The following is a 20,942-nucleotide window of genomic DNA, read 5'->3' on the forward strand; positions in this document are numbered from 1 at the left end:
TTTCATGGAGACATTCTTCCCTGTACTTTTCATGTACTCATTTGCTACCTTATTTTGCCTCTTTTCTGTCCACAATTCCTGTTAAAAGTACCCAGGAGACAGAAGATACTCGATAAGGGCTGGAGACAGGAAGAGTTCAATTAGTAACACTCCTGCATTACAGTCATGAGGACCCAAGTGTGATACCTCAGATCCCATGTAAAAAATGTCAAGTCTGATTTCACATGCATGTCATCTCACTCAAGAGATAGAAACACATGGTTTCTAAGATTTTGTTAGTTTGTGTTGTTTTTCCAGCAAGCTTCACTTTAACTCATTGAGCTCCACACCAAAAAAAGTAAAAGTAGCTACTTTTAATCCTAGCACACAGGAAGAAGAGGCAGATGGATCTCTATCAGTTTAAGTCTAACCTGGTTTACACAGCCAGTTCCAGGACATCCTGGTCTACATAATAAGATTCTGTCTCAAAAGAGAAAAAGGCCAGTAGTACCTAGGGGATTATGACTGAGATTTCTGGCCACCACATTTTTCCCACCTGCATGTATGCACACACACACACACACACACACACACACACAGAGGCACACATACATGAACACAAATATATACACACAAAAAATTGAAAATAAAATAAAAAGATGATCAATAATTACTTCTTGAGTAGCTAAATTCAAACATGGATTTTCTTGGGGAGAGTCCCCTGAATTTCTAAAGCAAGTTAGGTTCCATATTAGATATTGACATTACATCCTGGACTTTCCCCTCTACAATATACTGTACTTTCTAAAAAATCTTACTTATTTAGATGCAATTATTGAGTATCTGTCACCCTCACTAGATGAAGGTTTTAGAAGGAAAGGATTTAATTAACCTCATTCTTTATCGTAAGCCCAGCAAAATATAGGGGACATGATGAACATTTCATAAGCATTAATTGACCATGACTGAATGGGTACTTTATGTATGTTATAATAGGAATCTTTAGGTGAATCAATGCACAGAACTATATTGTGGAACTAATACTTGAAGGGATACTTATGAGCATAAATTCACATTCAGGAAAAGTCAATTTAATAATATTTGGTTGAGTTAAGCAGATATATAGGGATCACCTGCTTTGTGCTAAAGGAGTAAAAGTATCCACCCTCAGGGAGCTCACAGTCTAATGAGAATTATAAATTACTAATAACCTTGTGGTATCTTTTCCTTTTTAATCTTTGATGATAGAAACTCTGCAATCAACTCAGAAGTTAGCAAGACTTACACCTGCCTTACTGCAGAGTAGTTTTTCCAACTTTATTCTAATCTACTACAGGCATGTGGCCAAATCTGACGAATGGGAAGGGAGCAGTAATAATTAAAGTGATATCTAAATTTGTTTCCCTTCCCTACATTTATTTGCTGTCTTCCTAATAGCTGGAAGGCAGCAGTAATTCTAATCACTTCCTTGACCACTTCAGAGATGGACACACCACAGTTAGGATGTCTTCATTACTCCAGACAGTTCTGCAGGAGAGAAATAAAATATCCCATCTAATTTAAGCCATTCTTCTCTCTCACTGCGATTTAATACATTCAAATAAAGTGGGTAAACAAATTCAACATAGTAGTTGGCTATACCAGCAACAGAAGTATAAAGAAGCATCCTCTCATAAAGAGATTGTGTCTACAAATGAAAACTTGGCATGGTAAATTACCTAAAAAGTCATCAATAAAGGACAATATAATTCACCATTTCTCATATCTTTAAATTATTCTTCAGTTCATTCCTCCAGAATGTTGAGGCTTTAACCACTTCCTAAACAAGATGTTGGATGCCTCTAAACATGTTGGTGGCGTTATTTATTTGTTCTTTTTTCCATGCTTTGTCTTCCTGCCTGGATTAATTTCACTCATTGGCATTTCATGAAGGAATGGTGACTTCGGGCAAGTGCCTAAATAAGTGTGTTTGCTTAAATTCATTCCTGTCAGATGAGCAAATAATAGCCTTCCATGGAGGTGGTCTGGAGGATAAAGTGCTGGACTGACACTGAATATAGGTCATGAAGACCTTAGGAGAGAAATTTTTCAGAATTTCACATGAAAGAAAGGAAGATCTGTTCATGTTTATAACATTATGTAGAATGCATGACGTTTAGCTGACCAGATTTGCTGAGATGCCTTTTTGATTCTGTCTTTTTTGAATGATGTTATACATCACATTACTCATGAGATTCTCTTCAGAGTTCATGATCAATCTCAGAAACCAAGGGCATGGACATTATATACTATGTCCACTTATTTATAGCAAGTGTGATACAAAAATGTCCAAATACACTGAACAAAATCCATGCTGTCTATGATATCTACTTTATGAATTCCTGCAAAGTAGCTTTTACTTAAAAATTTATTCCAGAAATAATCTTTTCAAGCATTTGACTTTGAAGTAAAGATCACATCTAAACCAGTAGATTGCTTTTAATTTCTTTCACACAGCTACTTGGCTTATAATGAGCATTATAACATTAAATTCATACCACGCTCCAAATACTATATATTTTGTCTTACATAGAATCCTAGATCCTATAACTTGTTAAACTTTCTTCTAGATAGCTCAATAACTTATTGTCAGGAATAAGAAATTCCATCACGTGAACAACCTACATAAACCACACAATTAGGAAGGATCATTTATCCTCCTTGAAATAGACTATTTTTAAATAATACCCTCCCATAACCGTACCTACTTGTGGTGGTTTGGAAGAAAATGCCCCCACAAAGGGAGAGGCACTATTAGGAGGTGTGACCTTGTTGGAGGAAGTGTGCCACTGTGGAGGTGATCTTTGAGTTCTCTTTTGCTCAAGCTTCCCTCAGTGTGACTCTTAGTTAACTTCCTGTTGCTTGCAAGATGAAGTGCACTTAGCTCCAGGACCATGTCTGCCTGTACGCCATCATGATGATAATGGAATGAACCTCTGAAACTGTAAGCAAGCACCCCAATTTAATGTTTTCCTTATAAGAATTTGCATGGTCATGGTGTCTCTTCACAGCAATAAAAACACTAAGACACCACCTTTGTCCCATGTGCCATACTCTCATCAGAAGGAGCCCATTCCTGGCCCTTAAACTTAGGATGGCTGTGTAACTCTCTTTAACAAATAAGCAAAACAAAACAAACAAATATATGAGATGACTTTTCATTCTGTACATTGGAGTGTTCTGCTTTTACTGTCTTGAGTTAGAGCAGAGAAGCCTAGGCTTTTAATAGTGGCAGGTCATGTGAAGAGACAAGGGGGTAGAGGGGTGGAGGTCAGCCAGTCCTTGGATATTCCATCTAGCCCAGCAAAGTTCCAAGCTGTGATGGAAGCCATCTTGGATCCTCATTTATCTCCAATCAAGCCTTCCCATCTATCCCTTTCATGTCCCCTCTCCCAGCAGCCCAATAAACAACACATAGAACAGAGATCATACACCCATCAGACCTACACATGCCAAACTCTAGCTGATCTTTAGAACTGCAAGCAACTAAATGATTGTGGTAATTTTAAGGTACAATGTTGTGATAGTTTAGTTTGTAGCTGTAGATAAAAGTAAACTGTAAGGAAACTGGAAAAAAAAAATTCCACCACAGCTCACCTCATAGGAAAACCAGGATTTGAACTTAGGCAACCCAGCATAAGATGCCACGCCTTTAACTACTATTCTGTATTTTCTGCCTGGATATACAAAAAAAAGAGCAAAGCAGAATTAAAAGGTGTATTAAAACCACACCAAAGAGGTAGGTGCAAATAAAGGAAGGGAAAAGAGAATAAACAAAACAAAAGACAGGGCCAAGAATCTGAGGTCATGAACTCAAGAAAGTGTATAGGAAATGACATATTGTCAACCTTTATTTTTGCCCTGTAATTGCTGACTGCAACAGTAGGGCATACCTCTATTTAGACCTAGGAAAATGGATCTGTATACTAAATCTCAGGCAAGGTAACAGCTTAGTCTGAACTCTTAGTCATGTGTTTAAAATCTCAACAAACACATTTCAGCTCAACTATATTTTTGTCACATTGTTCAACTATTCTGTGCCTCAGTCCATTAATTATGATCAATGTGGGAAGAAGAATAGACATCTGGTAACTGAATGACACATGGGCACAAGTTTGCATCTATCTCATGCTTTAACATATGAGTAACTCAAATAATATAATAATATGCTTTATTTTTTTCTTTTATTTATTTATTTATTTATTTATTTATTTATTTATTTATTTATTGTAAGATGAGGTCTTATGTAGCCTAATCTGGTCTCTAACTCAGCATACACCTGAAGGTGATCTTGCACCTCTGATCCTGCTACCATACCTCCTGAGTGCTGGGACTACAGGCTGTACCCTGTACCTGAATCAAAGTGCTGGGGACTGAGTCTAGGAATTCATGCATGTTACTCATCCCCAGCCCCCAAATGCTCCTGGTCAAACCTCAGTGAAGTTATCTTGAAAAACTAAAATAAAACTTCCCAGCACCCTCCTTTGGTCTGGTTCCATGTCTTTCACAGTCTCCTAAATCATCATGTCATTCAGTGACCACATGTCTGCCCTTCCTCCCACATGACTGCAGTCTCCTCATCTTCATACTGCACACCAGTTTGGCCAACAGGTTCAGGAAATTGTCTTAAGACCCCAACAGACTTCCATATCTAAACCCTCCCCCACCCTCTTTACAACCCAGGAAACTCACTTTATACCTCTTGCCATGTGAAACAGTAAATAAATCAGCTCTTGATCAAGGCAAAGGCACTTTCAAAGGGCCTTTTCCTTCCCTTTCTTCTCTGTCATCAATCTCTGTTGCCATCCAGATTATTTTTTTTCTAATGACATCTAAGCTCTCTACTCCCACGGGTGTTGATACAATCTGCACGCTGTACCTTCTTATATCCCAGTCTTCTCTCTCTTTTCCCATTAACTCAAACTCCCAGGCCAATAGAGTATAATACCAACAAGCCAACAGCTTGATGGCTGCCAGACACTCCTCCGGGCATTCATTACTTCAACTGAGTCTGGGGTAAGGAGCCTGCCCCCACCTGCAGATGCACGTCCTTTTCCTTGCCTTTTCCTTTCGAGGCAATGTACCTGCTCCTTGCAGTGGCCGTGATGGATTAGCTTTTACCTTAATTTATTCCAGCACACACACAGAAAGCTCAAAGATCCAAATGCCCTTGATTAATGGACCACTCCATTCGACCAGAGCCTTCATTTTTCACTCCTCATCAGTCTTACAAAGACTGTTCCATGATGTGCATATATCAGCAGCTTCCTGGACCACCAGAGGTTGCTGCCCTTTCCCAGCATTCCCTGGGACTCAACTTGGAGTGTCTTCAAAATGATGCTTCACTTGAAGGTCTGACACATTGTGAATTTTTACCTCCTTTTTAAGATGTCATGAGAAAACCGATTTTTAGAAGATCCTCTAAGCAAACCTGGTCCGAGGGTATTGCCCCCACTTCTTGCATGGAAATTATTTTTAAAGCATAAAAGAATCAGTACTAGTAGTATTTCTGGAGGTCTCCATGTCTACAGAAAGGGCATGATGCTCTGGAAGGGAACAACGAGGGATAAAATCCAATGACATTTACTCACTCCCAGAAAAACAGGACACAACAGATAACAGATAAGAGAAAAAGAGAGTGAGAATGAGAGAGAGAGAGAGAGAGAGAGAGAGACCCAGACCTGCCCATGCTATGGAGACCCAATCAATGAAAATATCTGAAAACTATGAAGGTAATATTTTTATTTCAAAGCCGTTTCCTATTCATTATCACAACATGAACAAAAATGACAAAGTGGAGCCTGTACCTGGGGTGGGGGTAGTGGGGACAGAGTCCCTTGCAGCCTGACTCTAGGGGTTAGTGTAAAATAGGGTCACCTTCTTTCTTTGCCTCTAGACACAGATTGCACAAAAGGTGACAGGAGCAAAGGGGGAAAGCCAGGTGTGCTGCAAGCCCATTGGAACAGAATGAAGCAGTATTGTGACAGTGACCACCGTGTCAGCCACTCTGTGTGTAAGAGCTCCCCACGAAGGGGAACTAACTGTGAGATTGCTTCTGTCTTTATCCTAGCCTGCCATTCTTCACAAGTCACATTTTCACGCCCTGCGACCATCATTCCTAGTAGTCTTTACATTATTTTATTATCTTATGTATAAGGGTGTTTTGCCTCCATCTATGTCTATGAGGCACAAAAATGCCCAGCGTTTTTAGTGCAGTGTGCCCTGTTCAGACCAGTATGCACAGGCAGTCTTCTTAGCTACATTTCTAAGTGTAAATTAACATACTATGCGTGAAGTTATTTGCATAAAGTAGATACAAAACATACTTCTTCATCTGCATGATAAGATCAAAATGAAGCCAAAATCACCAATTAAAAACAATGTGAAACTAACCAATACACAAACTGATTCTGAAAATTAAAAAAACATTTTTTTCACCAATTTGTAGACTGAATTTACAATTTAGCTAAATCTAAATGATAAAAGAAAAATCATGGCAGTGGAGAAAATAGAATATTTCATAGAAACACATCCATTCACCAGGTTGATTCAATTTTTACTTTAAATATTTAGTCATCTGCATGTACTCCAAATATATATACACCCTCAAATTCTCTATAATGTATCACTTCAAACTATCAAATATTTTATGTTGAAGCAGCTGATAATTGATGTACTCATTCATTCAGCACACACTTATTGGAGGTTCATCATCTGCCAAATGCTGATAGGCCTAGTGAGTTTGACTATGGAAGGCATAGATACAATCTCTACCCTCAAGGAACTTACCATCTAGTAGAGAAACAAGAAAGCCATCATGCAGAAACATGGATGGGTACTGTAGTGGTTTGGATGAGAATGCCTCGAACACTTGGTCCCTAGTTGGTGGCGCTGTTTGGGTAGGTTTAGGAGGTGTGTGATGTTGCAGGAGGAAGTATGGGAACAGGCAACGAGGTTGCAAAGGTTGCCTTGTGCCATCCGCAGTATGCTCTCTTTCTCTGCTTTATGCTTATGGTTTGAAGAGATGAGACTCATTTTCTCCTGCAGATATGGTACCAGCTACTCCCTTCACATTTTCCTGTGATGACAGACTCTTATCTCTCAGGAGCCAGGGGCCAAATAAACCCTTCCTTCTTGGAAGTTGTGTTGGTCATGGTGTTTTATGTCAGTGATTGAAAAGTAACTAATATAGGTATATAACTGAAGACAATAGTCAACACTGATCAAAGGGATTATGGCTGTATGAAAGTAGGTGACAAGAGGACATTATAGACCCTAAGACTAGTGAAGAACTCAAGCTAAGGGCCAGAAGACAGGCTAGACTGGGTCAACAGTGTGATACTTTTGACATGAAGTTTCCATAAAACAGAGTCCCCAATATAAGAAGTATTCAGAGGCCAAGCCTTGGGTCAGCAATAGGTTAGTGAAGGCTTCCCTTCAGGAGTGCATTAACCCCCACATGGACTCAGTTTTTGAACAGGTTCAAAAGTGATAGAACTGTGCAAGCTGGGGGACTGCTTGGAGGAAGTAGGGCACTGGGGGCATGTCCTGGAAAGATGTATCTTTGGGCCTGACCTCTGTCTCTGTCACTCTCAACTGTTTGTCTCCCGGTTGCCTGGAGGTGACCAGCGTTTCTCCACCTGAACTCACACGGCAGTGCTTTCATCTTACTTATCTCAGACCTGATGGCCATAAATCAGGCAAACCATGAGCAAATAACCTCTTACACCAAGAGCCAACATATATGCCCTTTCTTTTCTGAAGTTGTTTCTGTTGGGTTTCTTTGTCATAGCTAGCAATGAACTGCATCACATAAACAGGAAGTGTGTAGAAGATAGAGAGGAGAGCAATCTAAGCCCAAGGAACGGGATGTGCACATACTGGTGCTGAAAGAGAACAATTTGAGGAATTGAAAGATGCAGTGTATTAGGGAGAGACTGGGATGCTTTGGAAGAGATTACTGCAAGATGAGGTTCTAAAGGCAAGTAGAGGTCAGAAAGTAGGGAGCGTGGGCATGCAGGCAGGCCAGTCCTGGCTTGTCTAGCATCTCAGTTGGATGGGAACATGTTGCTTAAGCAGAGGCTATCAACATCACTCTTTTACATTTCTTCTGATAAAGGGACACTTTTTTATTGGCTGTACATAGATAGTCTAAAATAAAATCTATGTTTCTAACTAGCCACAATCTTAGCACTAAGTACTTAATAGATATCAGCCAAAAAAAAAAAAAAAAAAAAAAAAAAAAAGAAAAAGAAAAAGAAAAAAGAAAAAAGAAAAAAAAGAAAAGAAAAAAATGTATAACTTAGAAACTTTCTCAGAGCAAGATGTAGTTCCTTAGCCACATCTTTCTCTTTACTGTTGCTTAGAAAATAAGCATAATGGTCGGCAGTGAGCTACCAAATGTTCCCAGGGGGGGAAATACAGGCGACAACAAGGTGAAAAGACCACAGACTGCCATGCCTCCCCTGCCTGGATGGTCATTTCTTCTAAAATGCAAGAAAGAAGCAGTGTACCATCTTCAAACCACTGCTATGTGAAGATTAAAAATGTAGCATAAGCTATGGCTGACTATTAAATTAATTATTAAATTAAACTCCTCTATCAAGTTATTAGACATGTTTTAAGGAAACTGACATTGTCATAACTGAAGTAAATTTTCCCTTGAGACCTGCAAGCTCAGAGAAAAGTATATGCTACGAGTTGTATCTTTAAAAGAAGTCATGTTTTCACAGTAACTGCAATAGCAGTTTTTAACTTTTCACTAAAAGACAACCACTTTAAGGCTCATTTGTCAATGCATTGCATTGCAGCTCTAAGCAAATTGGTTTCTAAAGAAACAAGTAGCAACTAACTCATAATACAATGAGGAAAACAATTTGCCCAGCTACCTGGGTATATCAGTGTGGTGCTCTGTGGCTAATGAGGTCAGCAGAAGATACCAGCTCTGTTTCTGGACATAGAGTAAAGAACAGGGCAAGTTCAACTCACTGCATCCAGGCCTCCAGCAGAAGACTGAAATATGGTGGCTAAAGAGGACAACGCACACAGCACACAGCTGGTCACAGCTGGAACACCAAGCCTGTGCTGCTCAGAATGAGCTATAGCAGACTCTGAGATCAGCAGGACCAGGCATTTGAGAATCATGGCTTCTCATCTCAGGTTAGGTTATAAACACTGCACTCCCTGCCATCTGAGCAGAGATTCACATCAAGCTGTGGGCACGGGCATGAGAAAAGGTAGAATTTTTCATCAGTGTTGCCAAAGCAAGACCCAGTTCTGAAAAGAGTGGGGATAATTGAGGCCTGATGTCTTTTTTAATGTGTCACTGGTCTTTGGTTTAACTCTGTGTTCATCACTAGGCGGAGGAAGGGCTGGGAGAATATTAAGATAGAATGAGGCTCCAAGAAAACAGACTCTCACTCCTCATTGCCGACAGGGAATCTATCAGGACCCAGACCACCTCTGGTCCACCTGATACCCCACAGGACTAGACCTCAGAAAGAGCGAGTTGTACCTCATCTCTCTCTCCATAGTATATTGTTCTTGCTTTGGCCTCCTTTCCACCTGGATCATCTGTTTGCAACACTAGGCTGTCCTGAGAGTCACTGAAGAACAGTGAAGGGGCAGGGTCAAGTAACTTCTACCACCACCTCCCTGCCTTCTGAACTTGCAGGAAGGACTGTACTCAGCACCTACTATGGGGACAAGGGATATAAAAGAGAGAGCCTGGAATTAATCGATGGGCTCAGCCTGTGGAGGGAAGGATTTGCACAAGCCATGGCCCGCATTCCTGATTGCTTAGTAAGGCCTGCTGGAACAGAGGAAGAGAAAGGTGACACCGGACCCATCTTTAGTTCCTTCCAGGTTCACAGTTGGGCAAACAAAAGAATGGAGGGAGTCATACACTGAGCATCCCACCATACCCTCCTGGTTCTCAGTCTAGTCTCACTCTGCTTCTAGAAAAACTTCAGTGTAAAATTCCTTGAGATTGCAGAAACAGGTCCCCAAACCCAACAAAACAGGCTCTTATTTTGAGCTAAATTGTGTCCTCCTAAAAACAACACACTAGGGTTTCTAATCCCAGACTTGGAAATGTAAAGTGTTCCAAATGCAGTCAAACTCACATAAGAGGAGGGTAGCTCTGATCCAGTGTGACACCGTGTGCCAGGCGAAGATAGCACACATAGGAGAAGTTACAGGATGGCACAGGAAGGGAGTGATGCATCAGCACACCAAGAAAACCAAGTAGTAAGCACATCAGAGGAGAGAGGCTAGGAAGGATTCCCTCTGCTAGTGCCGGGGGTAAGGGGTAGGTAACCATACCTTGCAGATTCTTGATCTTAGACTTCTGTGAGCCTTGATCTGAACCATAAGCGCCTCAGTTTGTACTTTGTACTAGTTTGTGGCATTCTCCTCAGACAAATGTACATGAGTCCCATACAGACCATTCAAGGAAAAAAGTGTAATAATTTGCCATTTTCTAGACAAATACAACCATCCTTATGGGGGCCTAGGATCTCAGGCTGCAATTCCAGCTCCCTTTGTGACCTCCTGTTTGAGTCCATCTTAGTAGCAGTAAGGAGAGATGGGAATAACTATCCTTTGCAGTTAGACATGAGACCAAAGGAGACCATGTGTCTTACAGCACACAGTACTTAATAGAGAAAAAAAATTATTAATTTTTCAGAGTAGATTTAAACAAGGAGAAATAACAAGAAAATAAACTTACCGGACTTGGCACACAAACTTAACAGAAGTCTTAATAATCAACTTTCTACAACTCATAAATATTACTTGTTGCCGCATGAGATGACTTAAATGAAATTTGAGTTTCTTGGACACACATGCTGCATTTCAATTACTCAAGAACACATGTGGTTGGGGGCTGCGGTACAGGATGGTGCAGAATGCTGTATTTCCAAGAGTGTGTTTCCACCTTCACTTCTTTGAGCTTTTGATAGACTTTCCAGCACTTTCCAAGACTCCAAGTGTGTGCTGTTTTCAGCTCACTAAGGATTTCCACCACCACATCCCTAAATGGACAGCTGAAAAAAATCCCTTATCAACAGTAAACATAAAAGTCAGTTTTTATCACAATGTCAAAATGCCTAGCTACGCTTTCCAACATCAGTGAAGACACCAGAAGCTGTGAGTTGGAATACATAGTAATTGCATGTATACCAGGGAAGGGATAACCTCTTTAGCAATGTCCATAAAAATGGAAAAGGCTCTCAGTTGAAGAAATAAGAGCTGAGGCAAACACATGTCAACCAAGCCCTCAATTCACTGCAGATTAAGAGACGCCATTCTAATATAGCATGTTGGCTAGGCAAATAACATTTATGAGGTTCAGCACCTGGGATGGATTAGAAACCACATGGAGACTACAGTTAAAGCAACTAAAACACAGCAATGAGTGACAGAACAGAACCAAAGTGGCAATGGAGTTTACACGTGTCCAGTTAGATGTCATTGAAGTGCTTTGTTCACCATAATTGGCCCATTGAGAAGACAATGTGTCATGAACAGTGTAAGAGGAAACCATGATGCCTCCAGTGTGGATACACTTTCTATAAAAAGAAGAATATGATGAACACCCTGCTTCTGTTTTAGTCAAGAATCAGAAATCGCAATTTAAGAAAAACCAGATCAAAGTAGAGAAATACGGTAATGTTTCCCATTCATCTGACAGAAAACAAAAATCAGGACAAGAGAACCCCCTAAAACATTTTCACCTGAGCAAGATGTTCCAGCAGATAGATAGAAAATACATGCATTGATGTTATGTACAAACATGCACGCACATGCTCACATGCGCGCACGCGTGCGCACACACACACACACACACACACACACGGGTCTGCTCTCATTCAAACTACCAGTGTGTGTGTGTGTGTGTGTGTGTGTGTGTGTGTGTGTGTGTATGTGCGTGTTTGTGTGTGTGTTGTTGGGGGGGTAGTGGTGATGGTGACTTGAATGAGAGTGGACCCCTATGCCCATGTATTTGAATACTTACTCTCCAGTTGGTGAACATATTTGGGGAAATTAAAAGGTATGGCCCTGTTTGGAGGAGGTGGGTCACTGGAGGCAGACTTTGAGGTTTCCAAAGTCTTGTGTCATACATACCCTCTGTGATCTGTCTGTTTCATGCTTGTATATCAAGACATGAGCTCTCAGCCACTGCTTCAACACCATGCCTACTGCCAAGCTCATTGCCATGATAGTCATGAACTCAAACTCTCTGAAACTGTAAGCCCCAAATTAACACTTTGTAATTAATTACCATGCCCTGTAATTTGTCTTGGCCATAGCATTTTATCACAGTAATAAAAAAGTAATGAAGTAACCAGGAATCAAGACTCACACCTTTACACCAAGATAAAAACCAAGAAACATTGAATTGAGTGATGAAAATGGAAGTCAATGAAAGGCAAAAGGCACTAAAATATCATATTAGAAATTCTAAGGATATTAAATAGCCTAGTAAATAATCAATTACAGTAGCAGAGGTTGCTATTTTCCATGGCATCTTGGGGATAAGAGTGGGGATATATGACATTCTGACATGGGAGAAATTCCAGTTTTAAATAAACCCAGGCCACTCTCTGAGAATTTCAAATGCCATCTTAGTCAGGTCAAACTGGAAAATAGTCACACTAGAGAATTAACAGCACAATTGAAAGCTCTAGGGAAAAAAAAAAAAGGAGCAAAATCACTCCAGAGGAGTAAACGGCAAGAAATAATCAATTTGAGATTTGAGGACTAAAATGAATAAGGTAGAAACTAGGAATACAAAGAATCAATGAACAAAAATTTGGTCCTTTGACAAAATCAACAAGATAGACAAACCTTTATCCAAACTAACCAAAAGACAGAAAGAGAGTGTGCAAATTAACAAAATCAGAAAGAAAAAGGGAGACATAACAATGGACACAGTAGAAATACAGAGAATCTTCAGGTCATACTTTGAAAACATGTACTCCACAAAATTCGAAAATTAAATGGAAATGAACAATTTTATGGATAGATATCACTTGCCAAAATTAAATTAAGACCAAATGAGCAATGTAAATACACCTATAACCCCTAATGAAATTGAAACAGTCATCAAATGTCTCCCAACCAAAAAAAAAAAAAAGCCTAGGGCCAGATGGTTTCAGTGCAGAATTCTACCAGAAATTCAAAGAACAACTAACACCAATACTCCTCAAAGTGATACATTAAAAGCAGAAGAATCATTGCCAACCTCTTTTTATGAGGCTATAATCACCCTGGTACCCAAGCCACACAAAGACACAACTAAGAGAACTACAGACCAATATCCCTCATGAACATTGATGCAAAAATACTCAATAAAATACTGGCAAATCCAAGAACACATTGGAGAAATCATCCATCATGACCAAGTAGGCTTCATCCCAGGGATGCAGAGATAGTTCAACATATGAAAATCCAATCTATCAATGTAATCCATCATATAAACAAACTGAAAAAGAAAGACCACATGATCATCTCACTAGATGCTCTAAAGGCCTTTGACAAAATCCAACACCCCTTAATGATAAAGGTCTTGGAATGATCAGGAATAACAAGAACAAACCTAAAAATAATAAAAGCAATATACAGCAAACCAACAACCAACATGAAACTAAATGGAGAGAAACTCAATGTGATTCCTCTAAACTCAGGAACAAGACAAGGCTGCCCACTCTCTCCATATCTCTTCAATATTATACTTGAAGTACTAGCTAGGGCAATAAGACAACAAAAGGAGATCAAGGGGGTATAAATTGGAAAGGAAGAAGTCAAACTTTCACTATTTTCAAATGATATGATAGTTTACATAAGTGACCCGAAAAACTCTACCAAGGAACTCCATCCCATCTTTTTTTATTAACTTGTGAGAACTGCTAGCTCCTTGCTTACAACAAAATGATATAAGACTACCTAGTGATAAGACTTCATTTGCTTCCATGTTTCAAAGAGTGATGCCAGACCTTTCTCCAGCTACCATTCATGAAGGATACAAACTATTGGAGATACAAAGATAAGTATAATTCACTCCCAACACTGCAAAATAGCCCAAACACTAGCAAAAAAATCATTGGGCTTATAAGGTTTCCAGTACATTCTCAATCCATTTACACACAACTCAGCTAATCCTTGAAACATACTATGGAATAGACACTGTGCCATATCTCTGGCCACCAGCTTGCCCAAAGTCAGAAAGTTTCCAGAAATTCTTATTGATTACTAACTCTGCTGTTTCAAAGAAACAAAAATAGAACTGATTCACACTTTGTGCTCATATTTGCAACAGACCACTTGCAAAAGCTTAAGACAGGCACTGAAGTTATTGCATGATATTTATTCAATTCTAAATCAAAATATAAGTATATAATTTAATACCCTTTCCCCCTCCAACTCCTTCTATGTCTCCTCTTACTCCCTCTCATACTGATGATTCCATATTGATTATTGTGTATGTATATATATATATATATATATATATATATATGCTTAAATATATAAATACAACCTGTTGAATCCATTTAGTGTTGCTTGTGCATATGTGGTATGGAGACTGGTCATTTGGTATTAGAGAAATCAATTAGGGGACACATCCTTGGCAAAGATTAATTTTCCCTCTCTCAGCAGTTATTATTTGCCTGTAATTCTTTGTCTAGAGTTAGGACTCCCAAGCTAATGCTTCCCATTAGCATGTGTATTGATGCTATCATTGTTTAAGTCTTCTTGAGGCAGCCATATATTTGGAGTCTCAAAAGTAAGAATGTATCTTCTAAAAATGAGAGGAAAGTTGCACTCAATTTTTTAAGAAAGAAAATTATGGGTATTGAAAGGACCATTTGTGTCAAATGACCTGGTTCACCACGTATCTAAGACCTATGGTTAAATTCAATGGGTGACCTGTCTGTTACTTCATTCATTATTGTGAGAAAATAGCCAACAGAACATCTTGAAGGAGGAAAAACTTATTTTTGTTCACAATTTTGTGAAGTTTAGTCCATCATGGCAGGCAAGAGATAGTTGAGTTCACAAGAACTGCAGCTCTTGAATCCTACAGGATCAGGAAGTTCAGTATACCACCATGCCCTGTTGCCTTTTCCCTAGCAACTTTCCTAATTTGTTTACTTCCCTGAACCCATAAAACATTTGTCTATGTGGACCACAATGTGGAAAGGAGAAGTTGGAGGAAAAGATTCTGAACCAAGTAGGAAACAAGGGATTCCAGTTCTAGCTGTAGGACCTGTTGTGCTGCATCACTATTTACTTTTCAAGAAAGAGGCCAGTCTGCATTCTGCCTGGGGATGTCTCAAATTTAAAACTGGAGGAATATTCCATGCATTTACAAGCAACAGATGTGATGACACAGTAGTTAAGATTAGCTTGTCACTGCTTCAAAGGCCACCAAGACAAGCTCTCCCCATGATCTCCCCAATTATATGACCAAGAGGAGAGCAGGCTCAGTTAGGTTTTGTGGGACAAAATCCTAACTGTGAATGTGAAAGGGAGCTCCTGGTGTAGCTTCTCACTAAAAGACAAAAAGTGTTCACTCTTCAAAGTTCCAAGATTCTCCATTCCATGTTGGTATCCATAAGTAAATAGCTTCTTGCTTTCTGTTTACTTGTACAATACACACAAATGTATTAATCCAGACAGGATGGGTGGCTAGAGTCCTAGCAGTGGACGGCACTCTGATGTGAATATATAGATGTTTTCATAGATAGATGGCTGTTACTATGGAGAAGGTCACATCCCATATACTATCTGAATGTTGTATGTCCTGAGCTGTGAATGAGTTGCATACCCCTTTTCTGTGAGCATCTCAGCTTTCCCAAAAAATTATGTCCTTAAAAATGCTGGAGTTCATGGCTTTTCTGCAAAAGGTAAGAACTGCAATGTCATCTTGAAAGCTATGCAACATGAGACAAAGAGGAAATGAAGGCTGGAATGGGAAAGTCATGAAGGCTTCAAGTTTCCCTGATGTAGGCTATTCACTTTAACATGATCTCACCAAGACTGTACACGAGGAGCTTAAAAACACTTAAAGTGGGTGTCATTCTCCACATGGATGTCTTTTATTCCAGTCTCACTTCCAAACTTTGCAGAGCAAATCCTTTAACCTAAACACAGTGACACAATCCTGTTAGCCAAGCACTTTATAGACAAGGCAATATGATCACGAGTGTAGACTAGCCTGAACTAGCTAGAGAGTCCAAGGCCAGTCTGGGCTACATAATGAAGCCCTAACTCAAAAAAAAAAAAAAAAAAAAAAAAAAAGTCACCAACAAAAATAAGGCAAGGCCTTTTGTCCAGGAGTGATAACAGACACTAACAGACACATCTACCCCAATGCCTGAGCTCCTTCTGCATATGGAAAGGACATGCATCCCTCCAGCTTCAAGGACTTACTGTTGAATTGCTCTGAAAGAAGAGGGACACACAAGTCATTGGAGTCAGAAAAGGCCTGTGGCTTGGCTCAGGCACTGTCCCACCTAGGGTATGAAGAGTGTCCTTGTGTAAAAAGTAGAATATCTTTTGGTTGCAGCGCTTGGTGAATGCCATGCACAATTCCTCCTTTTGTAGGAAAATGAATATGTTGATGCATACTCTAAGGTAGTGTTGCTTTTCAGGGCTGATCTCCAAATACATTCTCAGCAGGGCCTCATCCCCATATATCCTTCTTCCCAGGACAATGGGATGGAGGTTCTTTTTTCTGTGATTCTCTCCCCGCAATTCCACACCTTGCTATCCATAGTTAACTGTAGCTTTCATCTCTCATCTAGAAGCTTCTTTTTGCAGCAAACCACCACAAAGATCCATGAAAGGTTAACAAAAAAGAACAAAATGTAGCTCCAGTTGATTGCTCTACAACACTTCACTACACTTAAGGTTCAGGGAACATTGTAGAAGAGGCTGTAGAAAGATGGTAAGAGCTAGAGACCCAGGATGTATGCTGTGAGACTGTATCTTCTATATATGATAGGGAATTGCACCCAAGAAACCTCAACAACATGGTTTACCTAGATAAAACCCACACAATAGCAACACCAACTGACATCTTAATGTGGATAGAAGAGGTCTCACAATTAATCAGTTAATGGCTGTCAAGGAAAAGAATCTGTCTTCTTCAGTGATGAGTACCTAATAGGTTATCTAAACACTTACACATAAGAGTAAGACTAAATGAACCCAGCAGGTTAGATTTACATGCACATAAGTGTGCTACTACTACAATAGTTATTAAGAAGAACTTGTGAAGTTAAGAGGGGATGGAAAAGATACAGGAGAATTGGAAGGGGAAATTATGGGATGGAAATTATGTGAATGCATTACACATGTGTGACAGTCTCAAAACATTGTGAAAACAAATGCAAAAAGGTAAAAATTAGCTCAAAGGCATTAGCTCTGGAAAGAATTTATACCAGTTCCTGGGTCAGTTCAAAGCAAAGGTAAGACTCTAAGTACTAATACTGATTCCTCTGGTTTACTGTATCGACACATTCATCAGTGGTCAAAACTAAGGTGCTCAAGTCAAAGACCTAGAATGACAGAGAAAGATGGGTCTTCATGAACCTAAAAATGTCACTTCCTGGCTCCTGACCACATCTGTAGGAACTTCACTCTGCCAAGGGCCTTTCAGCAGGTTATCTCTGTTATTCCAACTCCTACAGCTTAAACAATAACCACAGAGTTGTAACAAGGAAAGTTCAGTCCCTAGCATGGCTCAACCTAGAAAGAAGTGTCTCTCATCATCTCTGGCTAGGCTTAGGTCTCTTCTGAAATGTCCCTTTTCCAAGGTATGTTCTCTCTATTTGGTGCCAAAAGTAGCCACTGACAGTTTATTTATTGACATTTAAAATCTCAGGACATATACAGTTCTTGCCTGGTGATTCCAGTAAAAGTCTTTAGAGAGGTTTGCCTGGCCTCCTTTAAGTCAATGTCCATTCCTATGTCAGATTAAGATGGATGAAAATGTGAGCCTAAGCTCATCCTACCTGATTCTCAAGGTCACTTCTAGTTCCTGCCTAAAAGTAATAGCAGAGTACACTGGGAAGGACAGGTGTTCTCCAAAGAAAGCAAAAGGGACATATTTGATGAGCAAATACAAGACACATCCTGACCCATAATTGATTGAAGTGGGACTATTTCTGCCAAAGGACATCCTCAAAAACATGGCACTGATATTCCCTGCTGTGAAGACTCAGCTATCACTCTCAGTCTAATCTAAATCAATTCCAAGAAAACTGGGTTGTGTCAGCCAGAGCTGAAGTGAGATCTGCTAGTTAGTTCTCTTTCAAAGGATGCCAGATGCGTCTTGAACCACTTCCAAAACTAAATCCTAAACTGATAAATAAAAAGCAGAAAGCCTAAGCATGCATGCATCCTTTGTCTCTAGCTCAGGTGACTTCAGGAAGAAATAGCATTAAGATGTATATCAACAGTGACACCCTTGTTGGGACAAAGGAAAACACTCAAGAGTTTCAAACATGATGGGAATTTTAAATGGACTTTGGTGGTTCTGTGATTAAAATGACAAGAATTTAACATCAAAAGTTAGGGATCTTTTACTGGCAAAGTGGTAAATGATATGAATATTCATAGTTGTATCAGAATTAATTGTTAACTTTTAAAGAGCAATACTATTCTTTCAGGATACAGAACAAAAGAAAAAGGGGAAAAAAAAAATCACATCTGCCTTTGCCTTCCCTGGCCTGTGGGCATAGGGAATAAGGTCAAAGGCATATTTCAGAACTGCAGACATCTTCCTCTTGCTTGAGTTTCCAAAATAGCTCTCAAGTTTCTTCAAAGGTCTGTTTCACTAACCAGAGCTAAAATGTAATGAGAAAAGGCTGAAAGAAAAGCTCTAACCCGGGGACTTCAGGTGGCTCTGGAGAAGTATGTTAATGACAAAGTCGACATCAACATCTGTTAGCACCTTTCATAATGCCCCCTGGAAAATCCACTTAATTCTTAGCATCTGACAGAAAGGGATTCTCTGGGTCCAGCAACTGATAGATGTCCTATGTAAGTCACAGAGTCCTCTGATGGGGTAAAAACCCAAGCAAAATACTCCAGAGTGAAGCTCCTCACTTTGGCTTGTCCTGCCCTGAGGGAAATGATGACTTAATCCACACAAGCTAAATCTCAATAGACTGAACCATGGATGAGGGCCTCGGGTCAATCCAGGACAAGAAAAATGACATCTGTTAGTGTTCGGGAATGGTGCATTCCTGGGCACTTTTACAAACAATGCTAGCATTGAAATAGGGCTGGTCCCTTTTTCCCTCCAGATATAAACATTATGTTTTAAACCTTAATAATAGGAACCAAGCCTTCTGCCATACAGCAATGTGTCTACTATATTTGTTTCCTATGGAGACTCCAGTTGCAAGCACAAGTATCATTACAAAGATAGTGTCCTACAAGGACTGAAAAAGCATATGCATTAATTTATATACTGGATAGACAGCAGGTGAACATTATGTATTTGTAAACCCAGTGAGCTTGGCAGAATCATTATTCTCATTTGGCTTACTCCTTCTATACAGTGAAGTCCAAGCAATCCAACAGTGTGTAAATATTTTTCTCTTACCCATAATAAAAGACTAGTGTGAGCTTCTTCACACCACTCAGCATGCTCTTTCGGCTCACGTGCATTGAGTGCTTATATATGCTAGAGTATATACTAGGACTCAGAAGACATAAAGGAAGTTCAAGATGAGTAAAGGTGCATGAGCAGAACATAAGCAAGCAGGTATGCCCTAACAATTAAAAGAAGGGGATTAGAAAAAAAACGGAGGTAAAATTCACCAGGCAAAGGCGGTCTTCTTAGGGAAGGGTCACTGGGTAGGTAACCTTTGGCCTTTGAGAGTCAAGTAAGAATGCACCAGGTGGAAAGTAGTGTTGAGTGGAAAGAGAGAACAAAGAACAGAGAGCACATTCCAGACTGAAGAAGACAAGTGGGCCTCATCTCAAATCCCGGCTCTAATTGATTGGGAGTGGTGCTGTAAGTGTGGCGATGACAAAATGTAGCAGAGAGCTTCAGCATCCCACGCCATCAGCTGCCCCATGATTCATTCAATCCACCTTGATTTGGCTTTGGCCTCAGTGGGTCAGGCATGCTGGCAGCTCCCCAGTTTCATGCTCACACACCTTTCTGCTTCTGTGGCAGAGATTTGGAGTCTGTAGAAATCCAAGGGCAAGGCGGCCAACAAGTAAAGAGGATTTAAGGACACCACAGAAGTTCAGTCAATGACAAATGGGAGACAGTGAACCCAGACAGTTTCCCGTTCCTATGGTAAGATGGTTCTCATGTACATCCTAAGCAAGCCCCAGTATGCTGCCAGGGGAATGAGCACAGTTGTCCACACCATAACTAACTTCCTTGCATATCCTTTACTGAGTTCTCTCTTCTCTGACTCATGAGCCTCCATCCCTTGCTGAAGGGATTACCTTTCAAATGTTTTACAACAGTCATCTATTGCTATGTAACTATCCTAAGTTACCTTAAGACAAACAAATAGCATGTATTGCCCCCTATAGCCCCTAAAGTCAGGAAATACACTGATGCCTCATTACAAGGTCTCAGAGTCTCTTAGAATGTCAGAAGGTTCTGGTCAACTGAAAGTATGATAGACTTGGTCTATACAAGACAGCTCACGCAGATGACCACCAAGGTGGAGTTGTCACTGTCAGCAGGCCCTACCATGTTGGTGTCTTTTTGAGATTGCATATGAGTTTGACCTCATGACTTGGCCTTGGCTTCTTCCAAGACAGCATGAGAACTAACTTCAAAACCATACACTACCACTCCTGTCCTAGCTTATTTTTCAAAAAGCCAGCATCACGTAAGACAGGGGTAAATAACACCATGGTGAGGATACACATAGGAGGCTGGG

Source organism: Phodopus roborovskii, unplaced genomic scaffold (assembly GCF_943737965.1).
Source record: "Phodopus roborovskii unplaced genomic scaffold, PHOROB, whole genome shotgun sequence".
NCBI classification, from domain to species: Eukaryota; Metazoa; Chordata; class Mammalia; order Rodentia; family Cricetidae; genus Phodopus; species Phodopus roborovskii.